The sequence below is a fragment of the Diplotaxodon limnothrissa genome, linkage group LG7, assembly GCF_057381915.1.
Source record: "Diplotaxodon limnothrissa isolate DT_005_m linkage group LG7, D_limnothrissa_male_GT1.1, whole genome shotgun sequence".
NCBI lineage: Eukaryota > Metazoa > Chordata > Actinopteri > Cichliformes > Cichlidae > Diplotaxodon > Diplotaxodon limnothrissa.
In genome coordinates, this window is record NC_140602.1 from 35,219,771 (window position 1) to 35,239,423 (window position 19,653).

The following is a 19,653-nucleotide window of genomic DNA, read 5'->3' on the forward strand; positions in this document are numbered from 1 at the left end:
CAGTGGACTGTGAGGAAAATTTCACAACAGCACAAAAAACTGAAACTAAAAAACTGAAGTGTAACTATTATTGAGTTAAAAGCCACCAAATGTCAAGACTCCCCCTCAGGCGTGTATCTTCCTGATAGTTTTTTTATAAGGTTTCAGGCACAATGAAGAAGTGCTAATTCGCTTCAGTTATCTGCTTTCTTTATTTTCCCCATTTTCCCTATTTACTTCCTCCTTTGTTTAATGACAAAGGAAATTACCAACATGTAAGTAATTCGTGTAATTCCAGTAAAACCGATCGAGTGAAAAAAATATATTAAACTGAGAGCGAGCTCTGCTTTAAAAGGAAACTTAGAGTCAGCAGCTGCTAATGAAGACGTACCACTCGTTAAAAAATGTTTAACTTTGAAGAAGTTAATTTGAACAAAGTGGGTACTTTAATGATTCTCTGTAGGCAGACAGAAATCAAATTGCTTCATTTGTGAATATAAGCTTTCATTTAATTATACAGTAAAAGTATTTTCACCAAAATCGTCATGCCCAAGTTTAAGAGTTAACTTTAACCCCACCAACCTTTGTTAGGTTCTCTAACACAGTCCTTCTGGTGAAGCATCTGTGTCGTCAATCAGTGATGAAACTTGGACTTGATCTCTCATTTACCTGCTCTCTTCTGTTTAGGTTGTTTGCCACTTCGATACCGTCAAACTCTCCTCATTCTCACTTTTATCGTTACTACTCTGATCAGGTGACCTTTGTGCCAACTGTCTCTGAGCTGGTCAGTCATTGCAATTCTTTCCTTCGTCCTTTTCGGAACATCATCTCAAGAACATGTCCTAGATTATCATCCTTTCTAACTCTAATAATGACCGTATTTAACAGAAGTAGGTTCATGCTTTATTCAGTATGACCTGAAACTATTAAACTCCTATTAAACTGGATGGCTTCCTACAACCAGAGGAGTTGCCCCCTGCTGGCCATTAGAAAGAGTTTAAACCAATAACCAGTACAAGAAGTGACCTCACAGAGTGTTTTAGATTTTCACTGCAGTTTTTCCAGTCTGCCCCTGTCCTGCCTCCTGCAGGTGAACCTTCTGATGGGTCCTGAACACGCTGTTGGTTATGAAAGTTTTCCCACAGACGACGCAGTGTTATGGCCGTTCTCCCGCGTGCACCTGCCTGTGCAGGCTGTAGAGCTGCGTGAACTTCCTGCCACAGATGCTGCAGCTGTGCATCTTTTCCTCTGAGTGCGTCATCATGTGCATCTTCAGATTGCTCGGGTTGCTGAATCTCTTGTCGCACTGATCGCAGGCGTACGGCCTTTCCCCCGTGTGCACACTCGTGTGATACTTGAGATTGACCATGCAGCGGAATTTCTTGCCGCACACGTTGCAGACGGGCTTCTCTCCTGGTTTCTTGCCCGTGTGGATCCTCATGTGGTTCTGAAGTGCACTGGCGTGTCCACAGCGTTTGCCGCAGGTCTCGCAGACGTATGGCCTCTCGCCCGTGTGGATCAGCATGTGATGCTTCAGGGCGCTCCTGTGACTGCATCCTTTGCCACACACCTCGCAGGTGAAAAGCTTTTCTCCGGCGTTTTTGCTCGTGTCACTGAAACTGAGGCTGAGCACCTCGCAGTTTTCCTTTTGTGTGTGGGTAACTCGGTGAGCGGCCAAAGATGCGGACGAGAAGAAGGTCTTGCCGCACATTTTGCAGACAAAATCTCTGTTTCCTGAATGAAGATTCTCATGATCGTCCAAGCTCTGCCTGCACTCGAAGGTCTCTGGGCAAAGTGAGCAAACAAATGTCTTCTTCAACGCGCAACAAATGTGTCGCTGAAACGCCTGTTTCCCCGTGAACTGCTCCTCGCACAGCGAGCACGTGTGGGTGATCAGTTTGTTTAGGTTGTGCTGACGCATGTGCCTGTGGAAGGTTGATTTGTACGCAAATTCCGTTCCGCACTTTCTCGGTGTGCTTTCTCGAATGTGCAATGAGCCCACGGAGTCCAGCAAAGCGCTTGCCGCACTCAGAGCAAAGGTGAGGCTTGGAGTGAGTCAGGCAGTGTCTGTTCATCAAACACTTCAGAGCAAATGCTTTGCCACATGTAGGACATGTGAAGTCCTTGGTGGGCTGCTTCCTTCCGATTTTCACAGCAGTGCATTCATGCTCAGCGTCTTTTTGGACGCCATTTTCCTCAATGACACTGGAGGCTGGTTCAGGATCTGCTATTGTGACTTCAGGTTCAGAGAGGACTTCAGAGCTATTTTCCTCATGTGATGCTGGATCAGCTGAAACAAAAACAACACTAGAACTAACAAGAGAGTAACACCAACCTATCCATTTCAAAGACTTTAATGCCACACTGCAAACATGCTACTTTAGTAATACTGCTGTTATAAAAAGTCAAACTCCTAAACAGAGGATCCCACTGTGTTTAAATGTATAACCTGATTCATTTATCTGGACACTGCAGCTAGTTTTGCTATTACAGTTGTGTGCTACACATATGTTAGATCGCAGTTACATCATGATTATGTGCTTAAAGTTCTGATAATGCTTGCATTTTTATAACGTAAATATTGGAAAAATAAAGCCATAATTACTGCACAGTCCTGTTTTCAGGGACTCAAATACAAAGTCATAATTCAGTCAGTTGTTTTACGGTCAAGCATGAGCAGTTCTTCATTAAAGCTTCATAAATAAAGAAGGTAAATGAAAGTATGAATATCAAAAATCATACGCCAGATTCAGCTGAGCACAGCAAAACTAACTGGATATTGCTTCACAAAGCAGATGGAAAATAGCCCAAAACATTGGGAGAACAAGACGGAACCTATTGAAATGTAAAGATGCGGAATATTTTGCAGTGGCTAAGTGATTCAACCTTCTCTGAGCCCAGTGGCTTTTTCCACTTGCTGAAAACTAAAGAGCAGAAAAAAAACACCAACGACTGACACCTGAAGACTGCTCAAGTAGAGGCCTGATAAAGCCTCGCAAAGGAGGAAACTCATTATCTGATGATGTCCGAGGGCTCCAGATTTCAGGATTGTCCACAAAATATTAAAAATGTACATTTTTAAAATTATTTTATATTCTTTTAATTTTATTTGAGCCCTAAAATAGTAAAGAGTGTATAAAAACAGCTGCAGTAACTTGTAAAGAAAACATAGTTACCAGGTTCTGGCACAGATTCTGGGTCAGCTTCATCTGTTGACTGTTCGATCTGTTCCTCCTCTGAAAACACACAAAAAATTCCAAACTGTTTTCAAAATTTAATTTAGAAAAAGTGTTGTTTTTTTTTTATTGGTTACTGGCTGAATACCTCTACAGTATAAGTGATCACTCATCTGTCTTGTTGCTGGTTGCGATCCTTGCATGTTATTTCTCTTTCTGGACACAGATTCTGTTTTTACACAACAAAAGTTAAAAGCCTACCGTAGTTTAATATACAAAGAAATCCCAGAGTGAGAACATTAAAAGCCTCATAAACCATCAGCTTATTTACTTTTTCTGCCCCCAGTATCGATCTGCCCTGCTCTGGGTTTCTCTGCAGCAGGAGCATCTCTGGCGTCACTCATGGACACACTGAAAAGAGATTTTCTCCACAGCAACTTCAGCCCACTTTTTCATCAGGGAAGCAAACTGGTTCTGTACAATCACAGGAAAGACAGAATGATATTGCAAATGTATAGTCAGCCAATCACATAACAGTATTGCATTAAAGTTAGGGATTTAGATATGATGAATACGATCTGCTGAAGTTCAAACAGATCAGCAGAATTAGGAAGAAAGGTGATTTAAGCAGAGCTGCAAGGTTGTTGGTGCCACACAGGCTGGCCTGAGTACTTAAGAAAATGCTAATCTACTGGGGTTTTGCACATGACCATCTCTAGGAGGATGGGCAGGATAGGATGGTAACCGTTGCTCAAATAACCACTTTTTACAACTAATGTGTGCAGAAGAGCATCTCTGAGCATGAGTTCACTGTACTGTCAGTACACTGTCAGTGCGCCCCAGGGTGGCTGTGGCTACAATGTAGCTTGCCATCACCAGTGTGTGAATGTATGTGTGTGAATGGGTGGATGACTGGGTATGTAAAGCGCTTTGGGGTCCTTAGGGACTAGTAAAGCGCTATATAAATACAGGCCATTTACCATTTACTCAAATGGCCTCAACATTCACCACCTCTCAATCCAATCGAGAACCTTTGTAAGGTGGTGGAATGGGAGACATGCGAGTCTCCCATTCCACCACCTTCCAAAGGTTGTGCCATCATGATGTGCCATCATGTTACCACGGACCAAAAACTCTAAGGGATTTTTCCAGCAACTTCATGAAGCTATGAGATGAGGAATTAAGATATTTCTACAGGGAAAATGGGTTACAACCCACTATTAGTAAGCTGTAACTAATAAATTGTCCATGGAGTGAACATGAGCTTGTAGTTCGTTGTAGTTTAACAAAATGTGCAGCAAAGTTTCATTCATTCATCTGCCCTGACAGGCTGAAGAAGCTAACTCATGATTAGCTTCTAAGATGGGATTTCGGTTGGAGTGGTCGCCATGGAAACAAACGATTGGACTTTTGGGTGACGTAGTGCTCATTTGTGCCACTTATACGGTATACATTTTAGGACACCGTACACTTAAGCTAAGAAGGGTAAGTGGAACTAGTGGAAAGAAAATTTCCTGTCATCAGTGAAACCGCACACATTTCCCGTGCGCGCGTGACCGCGGGGTTACCGTGACATCCTCGTGAAGGAGTTGCCTGCGTAGCGTCACCTCCCTCTCCTCATCCTCGCGCTTCACGGCGACTACGGAAGCCGCATTTGAGCGCTGCTGAGCGGCCACAACCGGAGCCGAGCTCCTCTCCAGAAGTCTCCCGAGCTCTGTCACGGCCGCCTCCACCAGAGTCTCCATCACAGACGACAACTGACTCTCAAATGTTTCCAGCCTGAACATGTCTGACTGTGATTTTGTTTGTAGTACTCATAAAACCAGACATCCTCTGCTGCTGAAGTTCAGCAGCTCATGTTTGTTTCCTCTCTTTACTTCTTCGACTGATTTCCCAGAGACAGTAAATGCATTTCGCTGCTGCCCTCTATGGGCCACAAAGCGGTACTACTTCTTTACAGACTAGATTTTTGTGTTAAACTGGTCGAGCCTCTAAATACTAAGAAAAGGTGTTTCATTACCTCGTTTTGCAGAGGATATACTGGCTCATGCTTTATAAAACGAACAAAATAACATCATCCCAATCCAAACAGACAAACAGCAAAACTGACAAAACAAGTAGGTCATGTGTCTTTAAATTTCCCAGATTAGACCAGAATCCATAAGTCTATAAACCTAACACTATGCAGTTGTGCAAAATCTGTTTATAAAGTTATGTACAAAAATGAAAAACAACCTTAATTTTAAATGTGCTTACACAAGTACAAAGTGAAATTTTACATTTAATAGAATCTGGTCATAAAGGGCATAAACCATAAATGACTTTGCACTGTTTAAGACACCTTCACCTGATTTAGCTGGGGACTGTTTCCAGAAAAGCCATGAAAAGATACAAGGTGTTTGTTTTTTCACCATTTGACCAAACCTTCCCACCAGACTAAGTGTGGTACACATTACAAATGTACCTCTGATGGGGAAATATGTTTTTAAATGACATTTTCCCCTCCAAATCCAGGAAGTATAGACAAGAAATCAGATCTTCAAAAATGGAAAAAAAAAATAGCCTTAATACTTTAAAACATGCTGTTTTATGGATGTTCGTGGCTTCATTTGTTGAGGTACTTCACAGGTCTTCCAACTGAAATTTCCGCTGTCGTGAAGCAATCGGCAGGTCCTCCATCGCTCCATCATGACCTTCCAGAAGCTTTTAAAATTGTCATTTTGTGACTTGTACAGGAAAAATGTCTTGTTTGTGACCCAAAATGCAGACAGAGGGCTGGCAGGTAGAAGAATAAAGATATTTGTTGGCACTTACTGATGACCAAAAGTTGCTGTACTCACAGCCCCCCCCCCCCCCCCCCCCCCCACACACACACACACACAATGTATGAGGGCATTAGAGGGACAGGCCAGACTTCGGGTGGGAACAAGGCACAGGTAGAGAAAATCTGGCAAATTGCAGACATGGGAAAAGAAAAGTCGTTAAAAGGAAATTGACTCCTTTCAGGAAAAGGGTAAACACCAAAATGTCAAACTGAAGATTTGGAAAAACAAACACTTCCAATTCTTTGTGGATAAATTTGCTCATCTGGCATTAAGATGATGCCCGCTGACTAAACTCTCGTTCCTGCTGAACTGAGCCAGTGTATTTGATCAAACTGCTGTCAGCTCAGAAAGCACGAGGGGGAGGCCAGATGTTTTCTCAGGGGATCGTGAAGATGGTAAAGAGACTCCACATGTGACCCCTGATAGTCACAAGGTGAAATTCTACATAATGAACAAAACATGCCAGGAGTGTAATGTCCTCATAAAACAGTCTTCAATAGAGCCAGTCGCCAAGTTAAAAAAAAAAATGCCGATCGTCTCTGTATGAGTGACGAACTTAGCCACTGTGAACAAATATTCAAGACTCCCTGGTCAGCAGTCAACTAAGTTCTGCACCCAATCAGACACTGTACACATGACACAGCTAGCACCAATCCACTGACCGTGCCTCGGATGAGCTCTTTCAGACTGGTTGCTTGAAGAACCTCCAGTACACAGGTAAGCGTTGCCCTCCAGGAACAGTCGGAGACTCCGTAGCAGTGCAGTAATCTCTGGCAATGTGATTTCAACTTTGTGGCCCAAATCATCTTGCCAGAGACACACACAGCCACAGAAAATCAGTCGTTTCTCCGGAGAAATCCCCCACTGCTCTGCCTCCCTGTGTGGTTAGTAGTCTTTCTCCTGATACTCCAGTCCACCTTCCCCTGACAGGCTTCCATGCTCTATTTAACTTGGGGCATTTCCCTGATTAACAGTGACTCCAGAGGCCTGAGGAATTCCTAACATGACAGTGTGTTCCTCTGACAGTAACCGATCGCCCCTTTGTGTCTTAAGGTGAGCAGGTGTGAGGGCTTTGGTGGCACATTAATCCGATGGTTTGGGTATCCTCCCCCAAGTGTCAGCCTCAATTTTTCCTGGTGGATTTAGTGGGTTTTCTGCAACATTCATGATGGAAATTCCTGCCTTCAAGTAAAGAAATCAGTCTCTAGTGACCGATTTGCTCCTTTTATATATTACTAGAGGGACAAAGGCACAGTCTAAATATTAGGGATAGCATGTCCCCTGCATTCAACCTGAAGTCAGGAGGTGCAACTCTTTTGTTCACCATGTCTACACAGCAAGAATTTTTCTGTATTTTTCGGATCATAAGGTGCACCGTCGATGAATGGGTCTGTTTTCATACACAAGGTGTCACGGTTCTGGGTCATTTTGAACCAGCTTTTTCGGTTTCTTGTATTTTGGTGTTTTTCTAGATTATGTTCATTATATTTATGTTCTGATTCTTTAGCTATCCTGTGTTGATTATTTTAATTATTCTGGTTTAGGTTTTGTTCTCTTGCCCTCATGTTTAGTATAGGTTTAGTTCTGTGCTTAGTCTTCTCTGCTCGTGTGTCCCTCTGTGTAAAGTCCATGTTTCTCAGTCCACATCTTTGTGAATTGTTTCTGGTTTCCTGTTTTACTTTGAAAGTTCATGTCTCATGTCAGCGTGTTTTACTTCTCCCTTGTCTCATTAGCCTAATTTCTCCCAGCTGTGTCTTCCTCCTGTTTCTCATTCCCTGATTACTTCCCTGTGTATATAAGCCCTGTGTGCGCTGTTGGTGTACAGCATTATATACTAGCTAGTCCAACTTCAGTAACCCTACAAGCATCACTGCTGTTTAGTTTTCTGTCTTTGTTTATGTTGGAAGTGATAGCAGAGCTGTACGTTTGAATTTTTTCAGAAATCCCTCAGTCAGAACATGCTGTATCATGTTTAGGTGGAAACTAGCGAGCTAACTTCCTGCTAACTTCTAACTCCATTAAATTTAGTAAATTCTGTTTTCATGGATGCCTGGATGTTAGACTTGTTACTATCACCTCAAGAATATTTCAAGGATAAAAGATCTGATGTCTCAACAGGACCTGGAAAAACTAGTCCATGCATTCATCTTTAGTAGGCTTGATTACTGTAGCATCTTTACAGGTCTACCTAAAACATCAGTCAGACAACTACAGCTCATTCAGAACTCTGCTGCTCGAGTCCTCACTAAGACCAAAAAAGTGGACCACATCAGTCCAGCTCTGAGGTCTTTACACTGGCTGCCTGTCCGTCAGAGGATAGACTTTAAAGTTCTGATGCTGGTCTATAAAGCTCTGAATGGTTTAGGACCAAAATACATCAGTGACCTCCTGACTGAGTATGAACCTTCCAGATGCCTCAGGTCATCTGGATCCGGTCTTTTATCAGTTCCCAGAGTCAGAACCAGACACGGAGAAGCTGCATTCAGCTTTTATGCTCCTTATATCTGGAACAAACTCCCAGAAAGCCTCAGATCAGCTGAAACACTCAATTTATTTAAATCCAGGTTGAAGACTCACCTAGTCTCAGCTGCATTTGAATAAAGCACCAAATCCACACTTTTAAGCTTAAATTTCAAAACTTACACTAACTACTGATCTTATCTATTTCTGATTTTATCTGTTTTGATTTTATATACTGTTTTGTTTGTTTGTTTGTTTGTCAAGTGGGTTTAGAGCTCTGGGTAGCTCCCCAACTTGGTCTAGACTGGGTCTAGAGAGTATTTTAAATTCAGGGAATTTAAAATAGAAAGTAGCTCGTCCACAGAAGGACTGGTAGCTCCCCTTACGATAAGGGTTCAGATCGCGCGAACAGGTGTGAAATGTGTGTAGTTAGTTAGTTAGTTAGTTAGTTTGCTTGTTTTAATCAATTTTAAATCATGCTTTTTATTTGTTTTTTTTTCTAATGTCTCTGTAAAGATCTTTGAGTCACCTTGTTGTTGAATTGTGCTATACAAATAAATTTGCCTTGCCTTGTTACATCTGGTAAAGCAGCAATGCTGATCATTTTATTAAAGGTGAAAGAATTCAGACAGTAATGCTTCAGTGTTCGTTTGACTTTGGGACCTGAAGCAGACGGAGTTTTGGACACAGATTACTCCGCGAGGCTCCAACAATCCATCAAGCAGTGCAGCTTCGTAGCTTACCAAAGTCGTACCACAACATTTTTTGACAGATAAAATCAGTTCGAGGTCAGTAAACACAACTGGAATTCATACATAAGTAGGGATGGGTATCGTTTAGGTTTTATCCGATACCGGTGCCAAATCGGTACTTTTGAAACGGTGCCGGTGCTCAAACCGGTGCTTAAAGAATGGAGAACACATTTTTGGTCCAAAAACCTCTCATGTTCAGCTGGTTTTTGTAAAAAGATAACAATGTTAGCCTTTTCTGCAGCTATGGGGCATATATGGTATCACTCTTGGCTGGAAGCAGTGCTTAGACAATGGAAAAAACACAAACTTTATCCAAAAACCTCTCATGTTTAGCCGTTTCCCTCTTTTTCTTTGGTCATTTTAGCCTTTTTAGCCAGGGTGAAGGGAGTATCTGCCATCAAACAAGAAGACAGCCGCATGTAGCTATGATGATGTTTGCTAGTTCACCTTACATGCATTAATGTAATAACGTGGTTAGCCTACTCAACGTGAATTACACACGAACAACATTAAGCTACTCACGCAGAGAAGAACGGCTGCTGCTGCCATCATCATCCGTCATCATTTCTGCTACACTGGCAGGGCTAGGGGCCAGGACTCTCCTCTTCGTGTTTTTGGGGATGTTGCTAACTCCGGGTCCGATAACAGGCACCACACCCGCAGTAGATGCGCTCGGTGTGAGGTCTCCCAGCAAGCTATCAAATACAGCGCATTTCTTGGCTTTTAAAAAAAAACGCTATGCGTCGCCAGGTGTTTCATCGGATTTGAGGTGTTACCTCCTTTGACAGTATCACAGTATCAGCTTAATAAAGCACTTGTTGCAGGCTGCTGAGTTTGCATATTTTGCTGTGAAGTACAGCCAGACTTTTGACCGCTTCACCTTGGGCATTTTTAATCTGTAGCTCTGCTCTAAAAGAACGTACGTACCTGGACCCGCCTACTATCCTCAGAAACGTAAAATGATTGGCTAGAAGTGTATCACAGCTCAGGAAAAAAAAGCACCGAAATAAAGCACCGAAATGTGCGCTGCTTTTCGGTCTGGTTACTACCGTTTATGTCAGAACCGTTGTCATGATACCGGTACCCATCCCTATACATAAGGCACACAGGATTATAAGATGCACTGTCAATGTTGAGAAAATTAAAAGGATTTATAGTGCGCCTTATAGCCCAAAAAATGCAGTAGACCCAAAACAGTCTTAACTTTTTTCCTTTTTTTCTTTAAAGTATTCATTTCTGTTAAATTCTGTACACATTAATCTGGCCATGATGAGATGTCTTGCAGAAAATGGGCTCTTGCAAATAAGCAAAAAAACTCCACATGGAGACAAATCCAGCGATGTGTCTTCCTGGAGATTGACCAGTTTGCAAGGCCAAGTGAATGAGTTATAGCAGATCTTTAATATACACTTGAGTATTACAGGCTTTGATTTTATTGCAATTTTCCACTTACAAAAAAGTTGTACATTTAGTGCTTTGCACTGCACCAGACCAGCAGGATTTCTTCCTGCAGAAAACCCCTAGGCCAAGGGTCAGCAACCTTTAACACCGAAAGAGCCATTTGGACCCGGTTTCCACGCAAAAGAAAACACTGGGAGCCGCAAATACTTTTTGACATCTAAAATAACACTGTATATATTGTTTTCTACCTTTATGCTTTGTGTGAACAACTAAGGTGTGTTGCTTAAATCCATGAAGTGCTACAGAGAAAATTACATTTTATTTATGTAATTAACACATTTTGAACTCTTAAAGAAATATAACAAAAGGAAAGACACCCAGCGGAACTAAAATGATCCATGTAGCAAACAAAAACTGTTGTGAGCCACCACCCTTATATCTCCTTTGGGCTTTTGAAGCCTGACTTTTAAAAAATAATTGGAAAAAAAGCACTATGCTGCTACAAAATGAAAAATAGATATTTGCAAAATTCTGCCTAAATATGTATTTTACCTGCTTAATGTGTGTGGCGGGGTGTGGTCTGCAACGCCGCTGCATTGGAGGCGGACGCACCAGAGCAGCACCCGAAATCACGCCTCGCCGCCTTTACGTCTATGCTATCTCTGCTGTTGTGTTGGTGTGTGTCAAGCTGTGAGCTGAAAAGCTACAGCCGGCTGTATGCGTACAGCAACCGTGTGTGAAAAGTGGTCAATAAAGAGATGCTATAAAGCATGTTCATGCAAACATTGTCGGGTCTGCCGTGATATTTTTACAATGGGACTTCTGCTCCTGAACCTCTGCGCACAGCGTCTGCAAATTGGGGCTGTACGAAGTCACTTTCATCTTTACGCAGGACTGTAAGCTGTCATCTGTGAGGCGTGAGCAGTGTTTGTTTTTAAACATAGTTCACGGTGGAGAACAGCTGCTGATATAATGTGGATCCGAAGATCCATAATTGGGTTGAAAGTCTCGATAAATGCACGGCGTTTGGGCGGGTATACCGGCTTATTTTGAGCGATGAAAAAAATAATAGAATATAATTTTATTTTTAGATTTCAATATAACAATAATCTTCCAATTTAGAACTACAAGTTTAAAAAGAACTAACATAAATAAAATACACTTCAGCTAAATACTTCTAATTTATTTTCTAAAACCACGCGGAGCCGCACTATAAGGACTAAAGAGACGCATGCGGCTCCGGAGCCGCAAGTTGCCGACCCCTGCCCTAGGCAGACACTAAACACCTAACCTGACAGAAATAATTCAGATTAACTCTTTCTGGCATTAAAATGATTAGAAAACCACAATTATTATAGAGCAAGTCAAAAGAACAGACTCTTAATGTTTTTAAAAAAAACTAAATAAAACACACTTGACAATAAAAACTGTAGATTTAAAATTAAAATAGACATTCTGTATTCAGAATTCATAAAACTAACAAGTTTACAAATAATTAATTACAAGGAAACAAAAGGAAAAGAAAATTGTGCAAGCATAAATCTGCCCAGCATACCTGTTACACAATAAATGTGTCTTTTGCAGTTGAAAGACTGTAAAACTTTCTTTCAGTCCCGTGTGACTCCCTGACTCTTCCCACTTCCAAGAAAGGCCACTCGCACAGCACGAAAACTTGAAAAAAAGCCACCTAATCAACCATCCACATTCACAGCAATAAGGCAAAAATGTTCACTCACCAGTTAAAGTGTAATTTTCACTAAGGATAAACTAAACTGCAAACTGAGGTTTTGTCTACCTACAGACCAAGCAGCCTAATTGTTGAAGGAGGAGGTGCAATTGTTGAAGGAAGGGGAAAGGAGAGGTTGGTGTTGAGTTTGAAGAAGTTGCTGTCATCTTTTTATCCAATAAACAGGCAGCAATTCTTTGAATGGACCAATCACAGGGCCCCACCTGTTTCAGTATCACACCCACACCTGCAGGATTCAAGTAAGGTGTAGTGAAGAGGTTTAGTCGCCCAGTCCCCTCAGGGTGATTATTTTTTTCCAACTGTTTGGATTTTTAAGACTTAAATTTCGGGGTGTGGTCAGTTTGATAGACAGGTGTGTCTCCACAGGCAGCTGCAGCTGGTTGCTGTTTGAAAGGCAAGTCTCACCTCAGCCTCTTCAAAGTTGCTGCTTAGTAACTGCTTGAGGTCCCACATGAGCTCCAGGGCCCCTGAGGGGTACCCGGGAATACCCAGAAATGGGCACACCCAACAGTAGACCGAGAACCTGTTTGAGAGATTATACCCGTGGGAAGTGTGGCATCTAAAATATAGTGGTGGTGCTGCCATGACCCAGCTGATAATTTTTGTTCTCAAACTGTTCTCCCATTAGGAGCTCAGTCTGAGTGGAGTTTTTTTTTTCTGCTCCTCTCACCTCATGTTATGTATTTTCGTTGTTCTTTTTTCCTATCAGCCTATCTCTCTGACATGTCTCCCCAATGTAATGTTTGTGTAAAGTATGTTTGGTCAGAGGGTTCCTTTGTAAGTGCGCATGGGCCATTTAGCGTGCTGCCTGCTGTAACCTATAATTTCCTTCGGGATTAATAAAGTATTCTGATTCTGATGATTCTGATAACAGATGAGCAAAGATGATGGGTGGACAGATCAATCGAAACTTTTTCTGTGCAGGAAAAATTCATACAAAGGTCTCCTATAGGGTAGAGTTATTTGATTTAACCAGCTGTAAAAGCTGAATATACAAAGGGCATTTCCTTTACACTGAAAATGTTTGAAACCAAAGAATATTCGAACAACTTAAAATTTTGTGGATGTTTGCTTTTTCAATTTAATGCTTAAATTGTAAGGAATTTAATTGTATTTAGTTTAATTACTACAAATAATACACTGGATTACAGCATTTCAAGCATTTTTATACATTTTGACATTTTAAAGTCATGCTAGCATTATGCTGCCTGGGTTTTTTTTGTGTTTTGTTTGTTTGTTTTTCTATTTTAATAACTAAATGACTCATACAGAGACCAATAAGTAGAAACATATGCATTGTGTTCACAGGTTATGTGAACACAACTTCCTGCTGGTAAGTTAATAAATTCATTGACTCTAATATTGGTCTGAGCCTCAAGGTAAACATCAAACACTACATGCATATCACATGAACAGGCTTGTGCTCAGAATCTTGTTAAGCCCTCTCTTCTTTCTTTGAAGACAAAGTAAAACTGCGTATGTATGACTGTTAGGATGCTTGACACGCAGTGCCAACAGTGACTAAATAATCTCCTCAGCCATTTAGCAATGATTTACAACTTGTGGCCGCACTCCACAGCTCCATCTTAAACCCGTCACTCATCCCACTTTCTCATGTCACGTAAACCATTTTTGCTATAAATTCTCCGCTCTTACTCAATTGCACTCATTCACTTTCAAAAGTGAACACAATGTGCTCAGGTTCATGCCAAACTTTAACAGTATGCTGGAATAAGTTGAGCAGTTAGCAGTGTGAATAACAATTTCAGTAACTACAATAAGTCGTTTGAGCCTCCCTGCTGGATTTAGTTTTTTACATATTTGATGATCTTGGGATGTGGTCCTGCCAGCTGTTCAGGCACCCTTTCTTTGAACTCCAGTAACATTAAGAGCCACTTGGGGGTAGTTCTTAAGTTGAGGGGGGCGGGGATTATAAAGCTGCATCATAAAAATAATGCATTAAAAGTACTGTCCTGGAAATGTTTCAATATTTTGCACTGTAGCTTTTACATATGGCAACGTTTGAACAGCTGCACTTCACAGGCATTTTGTACTGAACAACTGTTTTCCACAATAGAGGGAAAAATATTACACACCTACTTAAAGGTTATTTGCATAACAACAACAACACTTCAGTAGGTCACATGTAGCAGGGGAAAGTATCACAGTGGTTTCACCCAAAACCTTCGGTGGTAATGACCCACGCCTTTTTCACACAGATGATGATGCATGATGATAGTGGGTCACTGACCACCCCCTAAGTGACAACACCCACTAGGTTTTAAATACCTGGGAATCTCCACCTTTTTGTTTGAGAACTAAAGAAACCTTTGGGATAAGAGTTGAAATGTCTTTTAAAAGGTTAAAGGTGTTTTGCCTTCTGTAACACGCACGTTAGTCTACCACGTTACACCTTCTTTTCAAGCTCTTAAGACCTACCAAAAACACAGATGCTATTCTGAGAACTGTGGTTACACAAATAACCAAAGGTCACTGGCAGTTAACAATTAGCCCCCTTATCCCAGTAAGGATCTAACTGTTCCTTTCTTAAACAGCAGGGATAGTCTCTTCTGCAGTAGATTACACTAGCAGCTTTGTGCTGTGAAATACCTTTGTGCACACACCCTGTTGTCACTCTGTCAGTCACCAGTGTCTTGTGTAATTTCACAACTTGCCAAAGGCTTTTTGTTTAACAAGAGGTAATTTGATGTGCCTCAGTGGGGAAAGTGCAGGTGCAGTAATGACTTCATTATGCCTGAAATGTATTTTTCTGTTCTCTCTCTCTCTTTCTTTCTCACAAGTCTTGATACAACACAGTTATAAGTGGTGGCTGTGCTTGGACAAGTCAAAAGGGCTGTTCCTTTTCTTGTACTGCAACAGTTCTTAATATTTACAGCTTCTTGCCTGTCTGTTTCTCCTTTCAGTTATGTTTGCCAAAGCCTGTTTGACAGGCTTATCTGTACAGTCTTCTCAGTCCCCCATCGCACATAACATTCCTTTTTTTAGTGTGAAAGTCTCAGGGGAAACACAGTCTGCCCAGCAGCCCAAAAAGTTGTGAAACTTGCATTTGTAGATACTAAAATAGATTTGTTTTAGCTCTCATATGCACGGACCTATTTTGCAGACAGAGGTTAATTTAAGCATAGATTATTTTAGATTGTAGCTGAAGCACATGGAACAAGAACTGAAACCTATAACATGATCAAATATTGTATAGAGCTGCAGACTATATGATCATTTCACCATGTAAATCCAAAAATAAAACATGCAGAAACAAAGGGGGGAAAAAGAGAATCTATTTTTCTCAAAAAATCTTTTTCACTTACTGCAAAGTGTCAGTCACAGATGCTCCAGATGCACGTCTTCATACTCTTCATAGCTTCTTTCTTACAGACTCTCTGACAAGCTATGGAGTTATAGTCCAGCCTCCTCAGACAAACACAGACACACACACCCCTGACACATGCTCTTGGCTCCTCACCCTTACACTTCTAATGGTGTTTAAGTAAAAAGCCACTATAGAAGAGTTTATATCAGGAATATCAAACTCATTTGACAGCTCACTTTGATCTTGAATGGAGCAGTGAATGACATTTCCTAAACATTTAGCCCCTGAGATTTCTTAATATAAGAAAAAGAAGTGCATGTTAAACACTGTCTTAGTTACATGATGAATGTGTGAAATTACAGAGAATGTTCTGGTAGCTCATTGCTCGCACTGTCCTGTATTTATAAAACATAAAGTTTTTCTTAATTCACAGATTTTAAAAAAAACATAGCAATAGTAGTAGTGGTGACGGGGAGTGAAAAACTTTTCTGTCATTAAGTTGTTTATCTATTACTTAACTAATTTGTTGTAGTAGGATAGCATGAATGGGAATTGAGGGAGGGCTTTATCAGTAGGAAAACCTGTACACATTATAAAAACACAGCTTAAAGTTCAACATCTGTGCATTTCTTGGCATTTTCCAAAGCTTTCAAGTGGGCCGGATTGGAGTCTTTCCCGGGCTGATTCTGGCCCACAGGCTTTATGTTTGATCTGGTATTATATGATTAATAATTAATTCCATTTAAAAGTGCCAGTCCAGCTGAACACAGGTGAACACATCATACGTTTTGAATCAAGTAATTAGTGCACTTAACAGTTAAATACTGCTGACCCACCCAAAACAAATGAGATAAACTAAATATTAATATTTTATTAATGCATTTATTTATCAATAAACACCAGTTAAATGTTGTTTCTGACTCCCTATGAAGGAAGGATATGTAACCACACTCTGGACAGGAGGGTAGACTACAGTAGCTTCTGGGTCCGAGAACAACAAGCTAATGAGGCTACAAAAAGCATTCTGAGAGCAACTTAAGATTTACAGCTTAAAAACACTTCTGATCTCCATGTCACTTTTCATAATTTTATTTTAAAGAGCCCTCAGTTAAGTCTTTCATTAGATTGACAAGGCAATACAAGATATAATAATTTTCTATGAAGCTTTGGTTTACTAAAATCTCTCCTATAAGACAACCTCACCTTTTAAATATTGACATATAGAGCTTTATTATCATTGAGGATCAAAGCATTATTTATTGTATATTATTCACAGAAATCATTAATAACAAAGACACGCTGCCTTACTTTGTAGCCTGTCCTCTTGCTCATGTAGTGACCCGGTGACTCTGCTGCCCTGCAGCTTTTTTCTGCACAATGCCAAGAGGAAGCAGTGGGCTGAGGCTGACTCTTTTCTCTCCTTTTATAAATCGGGCTTTATGAGCTTACATAGTGCCATTTGTGCATGAGGCCTGTCCCTGCTCCAAAACAATTCAAAGAGTTTGTTGGTCTGCCTCTTTTTGACAAAGCCACTCTTTCAGCCTGCGTCTATGGAACGCCAGGACTGCCATAATGAATTAATTAAATACACCATTAAATAATTAATTAAATGTGGCAATAATTAATTAAAATTGGAATTAATTAATTAAATAAATAGTTATGATATATGTAATTAATTAATTATTGACACATTTAATTAATTATTTATGTATTTCACATTTTAATTAATTATTGACACATTTAATTAATTATTTATGTATTTCACATTTTAATTAATTATTGACACATTTAATTAATTATTGACACATTTAATTAATTATTTAATGATATATTTATTTATTTCATTTTGGCAGTCCTGGCGTCTGGCTCTCATCATGAAATAATTTTATCTGTCAGCCTCACCCATCAAACTCAGGGGGCGGGGTTAACGCTGATCGAGTCAAAACCATTGCTTTGGCCTGGTGGCCATTGTTTCTAGCACACAACAACCGGCATGTGGAAGCTAACAGAACTGAGCTTTGAAAAACCCTGTTTGTGTGTCACCAAATACCGTTTTAATATTTTTTTAGCCGAGAATGTAGTGGTTTAATCTTCATGTGTCTGGTCGGTTTGTCAAGATACAGCCTCTTTGCAAAAGTGTTTCGATGATTTCGGAGATGTCTGCCCAGTCTCACGGCAAAGCGTGGGATAGACCCGCTCGCCTCGCAAGCAATCCCACCGACAAAGCGCAGGTCCCGGTACACAGCTGTAGTAACCCCCGCTGACTTCTTTTACTGAGGTTATATTTATCGGTGTTTTATTTCCTGATGTTCTTATGTGTCCTACGTGTTTCAGTCGCCAATTCTGAATTATAACTAACATTAAAAACATGTTTAAGGAGGAGAGAGAGCAAATAAATCTGTTTAACATCTGATCTTTGGGTTTTTGTTCAGTAATCAGCGTGACCTGTGTATAAACACATAAAAGAGATAACGTTGGTGTTTCCGTCATGTAGTAACTGCTGGCTTTAACTGTACAAAGGTTGTTCGACACTATGAAACACATACAGACTTCATGATGTTCGGCTAATATTTTTATTGTGAATATTAATCATGCTGACCTCGCTCTGTACACCACGCAGCGAGGTCAGCATATCCACGATATCCTCAGCTCCATGAGTTAACACAAAGTTTCCCAGCTGACTATCTAACTGCCAACTATTCCAGAGACGTGAAAATATACAGCATAAAGAAAAGTGTAAGAGACTCAGCAGCAGATTAGAATAACAGTTATACATTTAATAAATCACCAAATGAATCCAAGAAACGAGCAAACCTGTTCCGACAATTTGAATTTGTATTCCCTCAGCTGCAGACTCGCTGCTGTTTAAATGTTTGAAAAGGAAGATTAGATAAGAACAAACGTCAAACATAGACTCAGTCTGCCTTCACATTTGATATGAGGCCAGCACGTATAGTGGCCTCAGCAGGCTATTACTGAAATACACGTGCTATATCATAAACTATGATATAAACAGGGAGGTCCTATTAACATGTTTAGTTTTAAAGGACACCTTCCTGCCTTTAGTCTCATTCATGAGCAGTATTCGTTTTCTTCTAACATCCAGAAGTCTGCACGATGTGTTTCATAGTTTGTAACAAGCCTTTGACAGGTAAACATAACATGACCGAAAAAGCAAAAAAAAAAAAAAAAAAAAAGGAGAGAGAGAGTATTGACGTAAGAAGAGAAAATGCTCTCAATTATGGAGACAGACAAATGGTTCATTTATGTTTGATGTGTGTTTATTCCTCCCTAAATATCGTCGGTGAAGTTCGCCATGCATGTCAGATTTTCCTGCGCATTTTTATACCTCTGCCAACAGAGAGAAAAAAAATCACATTCTAACAGACAGCTGGTGCTTAGAATACAGTTGAATAACTATTAAAAAACAGATGATATTTAGATGATAGTTCAGTCTAACACATGTGCCAGTGAACCATTAAACGTCTGTGAAACTATGCAGTTATGAAACGTAACTTTAACCTCAGCCAAACCGATTTGCTCAGTTGTAAATAAAACAGCGAAGTAAACGTGACCCGACAGACAGAACCTGAGTGAATGAAGTCCAGCGTTTAACCACTGAGAGCTAAAACTCAGCTGAGGTTTCAAAGCTGTGTGCCGGTGATTGGACATCAGCCGCTGATGAAGCTGTTCGCCTATAAAGTGCTCTGTAAGGAAACAAGCTCCAGCAGCTCTGCGCTCGGGGAAAACACTATATTTACTTATCTTGTGCAGAAAAATGCGCTGACATTGCGTTATATCGAGCACCGGCTGCCCAGTTAAACTGTGACTATCACCAGGTAACTAGGCGTGTTTCTTGAATTAGCAGCAGGTGTTAAACAGCTGACAGATGAGGAGGAGGATGCATGCAGGTAAACTGAGGGTCTGTTGAGCTGATCGCTGGTTTCGTGAGAAAAATGTCAGCTCGTTCTTTATGTTACAGAAG

The 19,653-nt window shown here is 40.6% G+C and overlaps 1 pseudogene across 1 annotated transcript; it reads right to left on the reverse strand.

The window, feature by feature from the left end:
* Positions 1–1,018: 1,018 nt before the first annotated feature.
* On the reverse strand, positions 1,019–4,991 carry LOC146628663 (uncharacterized; annotated as a pseudogene). Its single transcript, XR_014906323.1, has 5 exons — positions 4,724–4,991; positions 3,487–3,629; positions 3,304–3,384; positions 3,156–3,215; positions 1,019–2,269 (listed from the first exon to the last, which is right to left on the reverse strand). The product of XR_014906323.1 is annotated as an uncharacterized LOC146628663 (transcript).
* Positions 4,992–19,653: the final 14,662 nt, after the last annotated feature.